The sequence below is a fragment of the Crocodylus siamensis genome, unplaced genomic scaffold (assembly GCF_052110815.1).
Source record: "Crocodylus siamensis isolate JL-2025a unplaced genomic scaffold, ASM5211081v1 HiC_scaffold_667, whole genome shotgun sequence".
NCBI classification, from domain to species: domain Eukaryota; kingdom Metazoa; phylum Chordata; order Crocodylia; family Crocodylidae; genus Crocodylus; species Crocodylus siamensis.
In genome coordinates, this window is record NW_028325075.1 from 1 (window position 1) to 8,580 (window position 8,580).

The window sequence follows — 8,580 nt, forward strand, 5'->3', positions numbered from 1 at the left end:
GAGGAATTGGGAGGTCTGAGGATGCAGGGGTACTGATGGGGAGGGGGCACTGAGCCCGTGCAGCACTGGGGGCAGGTCTGGGGGTTCCCCTCATACACCCCTTCCCTCTTCCAGAGTCCAACCCAGTGCTGACTGTGGGCATCATTATTGGTGTTGTGTGGGTCATTGCAGGTGTTTACTGACACACTAAGTGCTAGGAAAAGCCCTTGGAGCCAGGCCGTGCCCAGGCCTTGGTGCAGGGGAGCAGGAAGGGCTCGTCACTGCTGTGCCTGGGACTGGGGGGGACAGTGGATTCTCCAGCTGCTCTGGGCTCCCAGGCCCACATGTTCCGGGGGTGGCAGCTGCTGGGGCTGGGGTCAGGTCTCACCCTCCCTCCCGTGGAGCTGGCAGCTCTGGCTGGGTGTGAGGCCATGGAGCTCCTGGCAATCCCACCCCCTTGGTGTGAGCTCTGGTGAGGGGCAGGAGCAGGGTCAGCCCAGGGGTGCGGAGCAGGGGGTCAGCTGCGGGGCCCGGGGGCAGGGCAGGCTGGGCACTCGGCATTACCCTGCCCTGCGGGGAGGGGGAGCCCCGTGCTCTCTCACCCCCGGTGCCCCCGCGTGAAGGGAAAGGGGCTCTGGAGTTTGCTGTTCCCCACCCCAGGGCCAAGGGGAGGCAGTGCGTGTTCCCCTGCCCTGGGCCCGTGCACAGGGGCTTCAAGGCTCCCCGGCCCGGGCAGCTCTCACCGGGGCAGAGTTCATGTTTTGTGGGACTGGTGCGGGCTCCTTCTTCCGCCCTGCAGCCCCTTCCTCACGTGTCTCTTCTGTGCTTTTCCTGGTTCTTGGGCTGTCATTTTAGGATCTTCCACTTTCCCCACCCTGGAAGGGAAAAGCCCCTGGCAGAGGAGCCTGTCTCCTATGTAGAGAGCTCCTGTTGGTGAAGGGGGCTCTCTTGGGGTCCTTCCCACCCATCTCCCTTGGCCAACACAGGCTCCAAGTGCTTTGCATGACGCACCTCCTGCCTGTCTCGACCCAGGGACAGCCCCAGGCCTGGCACAAAAGCACGGACATCAACAGATCGGCCAGAGATTACCTGTGGCCCACTGGGTTTTGCCCAGCTCTCCCGGCAAAGCGCCTCCCTGCGCAAGCTGATCTCGGGGATAGAGGAGAAGAGCCGGCAGACCCCTGCTGAGCTGCTGAAGGTGAGCGTGCGCTGCTGATGCGGCCCCCAATGCTGCTGCCGTCTGGCACAAAGCAGCCCTCGGCCTGGCCCCCAGACCTGGTGGAGACTGGGCCAAGACTCAGGTGAGACTTTCCATCAGTCTGGAGATCTACCAGTTTGTCCTGGGAGGAAATTCTGATTTGGGAGAAGTGCCAGGTTATTAGTCATGAAGGCTTCTACAGACATGAGCATAAAAAGGGCTGTACTGTAAGTCCAGTGTGTCCCCGCACTGAACCCAGCGCGTCCCCAGACGCGGCGTCACATTAGTTGGACCTGGCTTCCCAATGTCTGTGTAGACTGGGTGCTTCAGTGGGGTTTTTCTGGAGCTAATCTCTAATAGTTGCTTGAATCTGCTTTATATTAAAGCATCAAAAAGCCTTGCTGAAGTGCATGATCTATACAGATGCGGTGGAGCGAGGTCAAACTAACATGCTGCCTCTTCCAGTAAAGCCCAGGGTTTGGGGTTTTTTTTAATCATTTCTGTCAGCAGCCAAAATGGACAGGAAAGCACATCTGGAGGTAGCCGTGCAAATGTTCAGAGCAGTGTAATGCTGAGACAGAGGTGACAGCAGAGAAATGGTTCATCGCCCTTTGGCTGCATCCAAGTGCAGCAGGCAGAGGCAGACTTAGGGATTTTCAGACAGTGAAGAAATGGATGCCCATCGAACAGACAAGTCATAAACTCACTGAACTTTGGTGCAGATGGTTTCACCCAGCAAGGAAATAATCACTATTACCCTCATGTTTCCCTTTGTAGGATGTGAAAAGGACCTTGGGCAGGTGCGGTATCTTCCCCTTCCCCCTCCCAGGAGATTCCTGCTTGGGCTGTGGCAGGAATATCCATGTGGAAGAGCCGGGCTGAGCGATGATGGGGGATATGTTCCTCTTAGGAGCAAGGATCTGAAGCTTCAGGAAGCAAAAGCTGTTTCTACAGAAGTGAAGACCCCGTGCAGCATCCCAGGCATGATGGAAATGCTAAGGAAATTCAGAGGTACACCGCAGCACATGGCAGGGTCATTGGCAGCAGCGAGAGCCGTGCTGGGCGCACTGGGGATGTAGCGCACACAGCACAGGGGGATGTGACTGCCGTGTTGGCAGAGAGCCTCCGCAGTCCTGCAGCCGTCTCCTCAGCCCATGTCTGAGGGCCTCTGGATCGGCAGGGGGAAAGTCCCGTTGTAATTTCCATGCAGGGCATGGCTGGGTCACTCCAGTGGGGACAGGTGACACAGGAAACAGGGAAATGGTCAGACAGGTGGATCCCTGTTCCTGCTGCGGGAGGGAGGAGGTAATGTCAGGATCAGGGCTTTACAGCCAAGTGCCGGTGCGCTGAGATTATCCTCTTCCATGTGCCCCAGTCCCAGGGGCTGCCACACCGTGTCCTGGTTAAATCTCTGGGTTCATCTCAACTCAAGGGAAGGGCTGAAGGGAAATCTGGGTCTCTGCATGCAATGGGGAAGGTCTCACAGTGTCCAACAGCCTTCAGTCCCTGGGCCCTGCAGTGTGGTGCAGCCTGCAGTACCCAAGGGCGCTGAGCACCACCCCCGGGATCCCCTTGGGGCCATCCTGCCCATTCCCAGGGCTGTGCACAGGCCCCGAGTGCAGGCAGATGAGGCAGCAAGAGGCTGTTCCCTGCTCCCCATTCCCAGCCCCTTTCCAGCGATGTTTGGCCCCTACAGCATGATGCTCTGGGCTTCCTCTTCCAGCCCCATGGCCAGCCCATGAGAAGTGAATTAGTGATGTGAAGACTAAAGTGTGTGCATCTGGATGGGGCCACCGCTTTCCCAAGGGACCTCTGTGCAGCAACCGAGCTCATGTAACGCCGCAAGCATTGGACCAGGGGTTGGGGGGACAACAGCTCTCCCTCTCCCGAAGCCCATCGTTGACATGTGCATTTAAAAACAGTCTTTACAAGAGAATTAAGAAAAATCGACTAACAATGTTCGCCAGTGGAGAGAAGCTAAACCTTAATGTCACCTCTGAAGAGATCTACTGCTCCGTGGCTATGTTTATCTTGAAATTGGTCACTTGAACTTGCTCCCCGTACTCCCCGTACTCCAAGGCATCTCGAGGATTTGGGCTCATTTCCAGCAACATGCGACCTTGTCTCCATCCGCTCTCCCTGCGACAACGAACAGCCCCCGTTTTCGAACGGTTGCCAGCAGAGACACCGCGCTCCCTTCTCCACCAGCATTACTAGCCGCGCCAGGAGGGACGTTAGCAATGCCTACATCTAACTTACAATTAAAACAAAAGTAATTAACCCTGTGCTTTCAGCTACTATACTGAGATTTAACCTAACAGCTATGGAGAATGTCATTCGAGCTCTGGATTTTCTATACCTAACTACAGAGCTGGGGACTGACTTTCCCTTAGAAATCTTAATTTTTATTCTCCACGTAGACAATGTAAGCTCCCTTCCTGGCATCATTCACTGCCTACACTTTACATTTGGAAAAAATAAATGATTGGAATTAGAGTCATATTTGGAAGACTGGTAAAATGCAGCTAAATATTCAGTATAAAACTTAAATCTCTCAAGGGACAGCCGCTCAGGTCTGCTTCTCATGGGCACGGTTTCCAGTAGCCTGAAGACACCGCTCAGCACACGGCCCTGAACCTCGGGGCTGTCTGGATGCAGGGGAAAGCCCCCAGGAGCTTTCCACCAAAAAACACAAGGCAGACGTGGAGGGGAGGAGGAGGAGGTGTGTACCATTGCTCATACGTTACACACCAATACTTAAAAACTGGATTTGTTGCTCTCACTTGTCCTGTAACGAGAATGGGAAAGATTGTGATTAAAGAGACAGGGAGTAGATAAATTAAAAGGAGCACGGGGTTAGAAATAAAGAAAGGAAGAGCAACATTAAAGGGAGCATGCTCTGCAAAGGACAGGCTCATTTGAACACCACTCTTTGAAAGACTTCCCCTAAAATTTCCCTTGTGCTACACAATATGCTGACATGAAGAGCACATTTCTGTACCTTGTTTCTCTGCACTTTGCTGCCACAACTGAGTTACACGCCATGCAGATGCAATACTGCCTTCCCCAAGGAGCTGCAGGGAGCACGCTGCATTCAAAGGGAAACCTGTGCAATGGGAGCAGAGCGCACAACGACTCCTGGGAGGGCACAGGGTGGGACTGTTTTCTTGTTTTAAAGTTCAGACCACTTGGAAGAAGACCTGACATGAGAATATAACAGCGTACAGGTGTTGCACTCGTATGTGGAGCACGACCCCATTGAGAGCGGACGAGACCTACAACGAGCAGATCTTTTCTGTCTGCAGTGGTCCACGATTAGGCATTTCCCTGGCACTGACCCCGTAGAAGAGTCAACACGGACTAAGGTAACCACCTGCACTTCAAGAAAACACATGTGAAATGATAAAATAAACCCCCCAAAAACTTGGGCAGACTTCCCCATTCAGTGCACAGAGTGGGGGAAGGCATTGTCTTTGAACAGAAAGTCTTTATTCTTGAATCCTGACATGGCCAAATCCAGGGTCTGAAGCAAAGCTGCCAAGAACGGTTTCAAATGTAAATGTGGCAACAAAAAAGTGTGTTTTGTAGTTGTTCCTCTGTGTGCTCCAGGGTAAATGTTTGCAGCAGAAGGCTGGGATATCTTCCATGGATTTAAGAAGGGTAAGATGCTTCAGAGTTCATACTCAGTTAGGATAAATTCAAAAAAAGAAGGCTGAAAGGGATTACTGAATGAATTATGGCAATGAATGATACAGTATCCATTGTGTGCTTTAATTAGATATATAAAAGTTAATTGTACAGTTCCCCTTAATTACTGATTTAAAAACAGCTGCCAAGCTGTGCACTGAGGACACAGCTGCATTGCAGACATGTCTGGGAGAGCGCCGGAGTGAAACCCCTGGGAGGCCTGGAAAAGCCAACTCCGGACTGTGGGAGAAACCAGCTGGTTTGACATGTCTGCTAGTAAGATCAAGGGTCATCCAGTTAACCACCTTGATATGAGCCGCCCTCGTTAGGATTCAGAGTCAACACACCGATGCATGCACAGGGCAGCTACGAACTTGGAGCTAGTCACAGACTTGTAGGAAAAAGAGGCTAAAAGGGACGCGGGAGGTCAGTTCGTCTATCTCCTGCTCAGGGCAGGATCAGGCCAGTGGGAACCGTGCCCCACAAATGTCTGTGTGACCTCCACGGCGACCCCTCCCCAGACAGACTTCACAACCTCTCTGTGTCCGTGTTTAATCCCCCTCATTGCTAGCAAGCCCTTCCTGCGCTTCGGCTCCGGAAGGCGTCGGCACCAGGAAAGTTCGGCAGTAACAACCGCGCAGCCAGCGCGACGGCAAACGATTGAGCTGCTAGAATAAATCCAGATTGCCCCGAACAGAAGCAATCGAATCGATCCTCATCTCCATGTGCAACCCACAGCCCTCATCTGCCCCACGGCTGACCCCCGACCGAGTCACGGCCACGCGGGGCTGCTCTGACATCTCTCCTCCGGCAGCTTTTCTCCTGAGCGCCACGGCTGGAGAGGGGGGTTGGCTGCAGCCGTGTTGGGCTGAGGACGTGGGCAGGCCCGGTTCCTTGGGCAGGTGTGATATCTCCTATTACACCAACTAAATAGCTAGAGAAATTGTTCCTTGCCAGCACTGAGGCACAAACACCCTTCTTCAGGCACAAGGAAACTCTGCCTGATGGCTGGAAACTTAATTAAACAGGATGCTCATCATCACCTTCCTGGCTGAAGGAAATGGCCTTTACATGTGCCACAAAGGTGTGCTTAGCTGAAAGCCCCTGGTTGTCCGTGCAGAAATATTGCTGGAGGTTTGAAATCTCTGGCATCTTTGCAGAGGAGCAGCGACACGAGCGGCTACGCCTTCCCCTGGACGGGATTCGTGGCATCAGATCACAGCAGGGCGCGCTGGGTTTGCTCGTAGGGAGCACGGCGCAGGACTCGGTCTCTTCTGTAACCCGCACGGGGTGAGGAACGGGTGTGCTGGGGGGAGCAGATCGAGGCCCCCAGCGTGAGGGGGGGACCAGGGCTGGGGCAGGAGCAGGGCCGGGGGCAGGCGCTGCCCAGGTGGGGCACGGTGCAGCACAGAACGGAGCCGCGAGTGCCTCATCCGGGGGGCGCGAGGGGGAGGTACGCACCCCCGGGAGAGGCATGGGGGCATGTGCCCCCAGTCTGTACACGGGGCAGGGGCAGGCTGGGGTGTGCTGGTCTCTTCCTGGGGGCAGGGCTGGGCCCGGGCTGGCTCAGCGTAGGAGGGGTGGGACGGGTAGCAGCGCTGCGGGGGGGCGGGGTATAAGGAGGCTACGGCAGATTTCGGGTGGCTGCGGCCCCATCCATACACCCCTGTCCCGGTGCTACCAGCGCCTGCCCCAAGCACAGCCCCACCCCAGCCCCCCACCAGAGAAAGGCTGACACAGCCCCCGGCTCTGCCCCCAGCCTGCCCTCGCCCCATGCACAGATCTGGGGGGCACATACCCCCAGCCCCTCCCCCGGGGGTGCATACAGCACAGGAGCCGCCCTCGCCCCTGTGCCCTGTGGACGAGCCGCACCCTGTCCTGCCCTGGCTGGGCAGCACCTGCCCCTGCCCCTGCCCCTGCCCTACTCCCCCCTCACTCGATCTGCCCCCAGACACCTTCCCCCAACACTGACCAGCCAGACGCTGCGGTCCCAGCTGCCGGGCTGCAGACCAGCCAGCAGATCCGTATTGCCCGCTTTGGTATCAGCCATCCGTATCGGCCCCAAAATCTTTATCGATACAGCCCTAATAAAACCGGTTGCCCACATCCACTGCCAATCATTAAACCAGGCTCCTATCCAGACCCGCACACACCCACCTCCACCAGTAAGTCCCTCAGTTCCTAAAACCAGTTTCCCTTCAACCATCATTTCTCAGCCCTTCTGGGGGGTGGAAAAGAGCCCTGCACCAATTAAACACACGGTGAGTATGCGGGGACACTTCTAAACAACCTAGAGCCCTCAATGTCTACTGCCCAGTCAAAAGCTTCATCCCACCATGTCTCCACCAGGCCACCCAGGTCGATTTTACTACTTACAAGCACTTTACTACTTCTTCACCACTATTTGAGAGCATTTCTTGCCATGTCCCAGCAACAAAGGCCATCACAGCTTCCTCCACAAGTCTTGGCTCTTACCTGCTGAGGAGCAGGGCTAGGACCTCGCCAGGAGAAGCGAAGGCCCTGTATCCGGAGAAAAATGTGCTCATGGTGATGACATCCTCCAGCAGTGTCTACACAGTTTTGCACAGCCTGTGAAACATAAGATCACAATCATGACATGCCGGGTGAGCAGCCGCCCTGCTCCGACCCAGTGCAAACCCCACGTCCACCCAGCGCCGGAGCGGGGGGGTCCTTGATCAGAAGTACCTGTCGGTAGAGGAGCTGGAGAGCTAAGTCTTGACCAGATGGACGCAAACACGTGTTGTGAAGAGAGAGTGTTAATCCCACTGGTCCAGGCAGATCCCAGAGGTATCTCTGTATTTTGTCTCCCTTTGTCCCTCTTCCAGTTTTACCATTGTGACGCGTGTCACGTTCTCCGGGGCTCCCCGCGGGCACGTCTCGGCCGCGTCGGCCACACCGCTGCACCAGCCACGGGCGTGAGACCAGCGACGGGCTTGCAGGGGCTTCAGCCAGGACTGGCCCCTGCGGGGGTTTCCCTCCAGGACACTGTGACAGCGGATGAGGAAAGGGACTCCAACAACAGCTCCCAACTCACACCATTTCTTGTCCGTGCACAGAGAGCAGACGGCCCAGGCCCATCTCACACGTGTCCCCTGCGGTGACTGTCACCGCTGTGTCTGTAGCCGGGGGGTCCCGCTGGCTCCCAGCTCTGAGCTGGAGAAATGCACTGGGTTACTTGCCGCCTCCACTGGGCCTTGTGCTGGTGTGCGTCCTCCCAGGCTCTCAGCATTTCACCACCTTCACGGGCAACTTCCCTCAGTTCCCTTCAACCCCTTTCCCTTTCTGGAGAACAAACTGTTTAAACAGAGCCGCGTCCTCGACCTCCCTCTTCTGCCTTTGCTCACACAGCCCTTTCACCAGGGCGGTGGCTGACGAGGCTCTTTCCATGGATATCATGTGCTCACTGGGCCTGGAGGTCTTGCTCCTTGTCTACCATCCTGATTTTTCCTTTCCTGCCTGATTCTTTAACGATAATGACGGTATCTCTTTCCTTTGAGATGACAGCACTGGGAGATGGATGCATCTTGGCTGAATGATTGTGCTCCAGGATTAGTCCCCGAGAGCTCGCTGTCTTCAAACACCGGAAGGTGGCCGCAGAGAGGATGGAGACGTGTCCTGTTTGCTTCAGCCACAGAAACAGACTCAGAGTCAATGAAGAATTGCAGCAGGAGATATTTAGGTTTGAAATTAGACCT

At 55.5% G+C, this 8,580-nt stretch overlaps 2 long non-coding RNA genes across 4 annotated transcripts; one reads left to right on the forward strand and one right to left on the reverse strand.

Moving 5' to 3' along the window:
- The first annotated feature begins 561 nt into the window (after positions 1-561).
- LOC149851623 (uncharacterized) lies at positions 562-3,673 on the forward strand. Of its 3 annotated transcripts, none has more exons than XR_016439630.1 (4): positions 562-1,280; positions 1,955-1,977; positions 2,088-2,188; positions 2,901-3,673. It is a non-coding gene; the product is annotated as an uncharacterized LOC149851623 (long non-coding RNA). The 3 variants fall into 3 exon arrangements; XR_016439628.1 differs by having other exon boundaries at positions 562-1,177; XR_016439629.1 differs by having other exon boundaries at positions 1,955-2,188.
- Positions 3,674-3,823: 150 nt separating this feature from the next.
- On the reverse strand, positions 3,824-8,566 carry LOC149851624 (uncharacterized). Its single transcript, XR_016439631.1, has 3 exons — positions 7,571-8,566; positions 7,340-7,453; positions 3,824-3,965 (listed from the first exon to the last, which is right to left on the reverse strand). It is a non-coding gene; the product is annotated as an uncharacterized LOC149851624 (long non-coding RNA).
- Between the last annotated feature and the right edge of the window lie 14 nt (positions 8,567-8,580).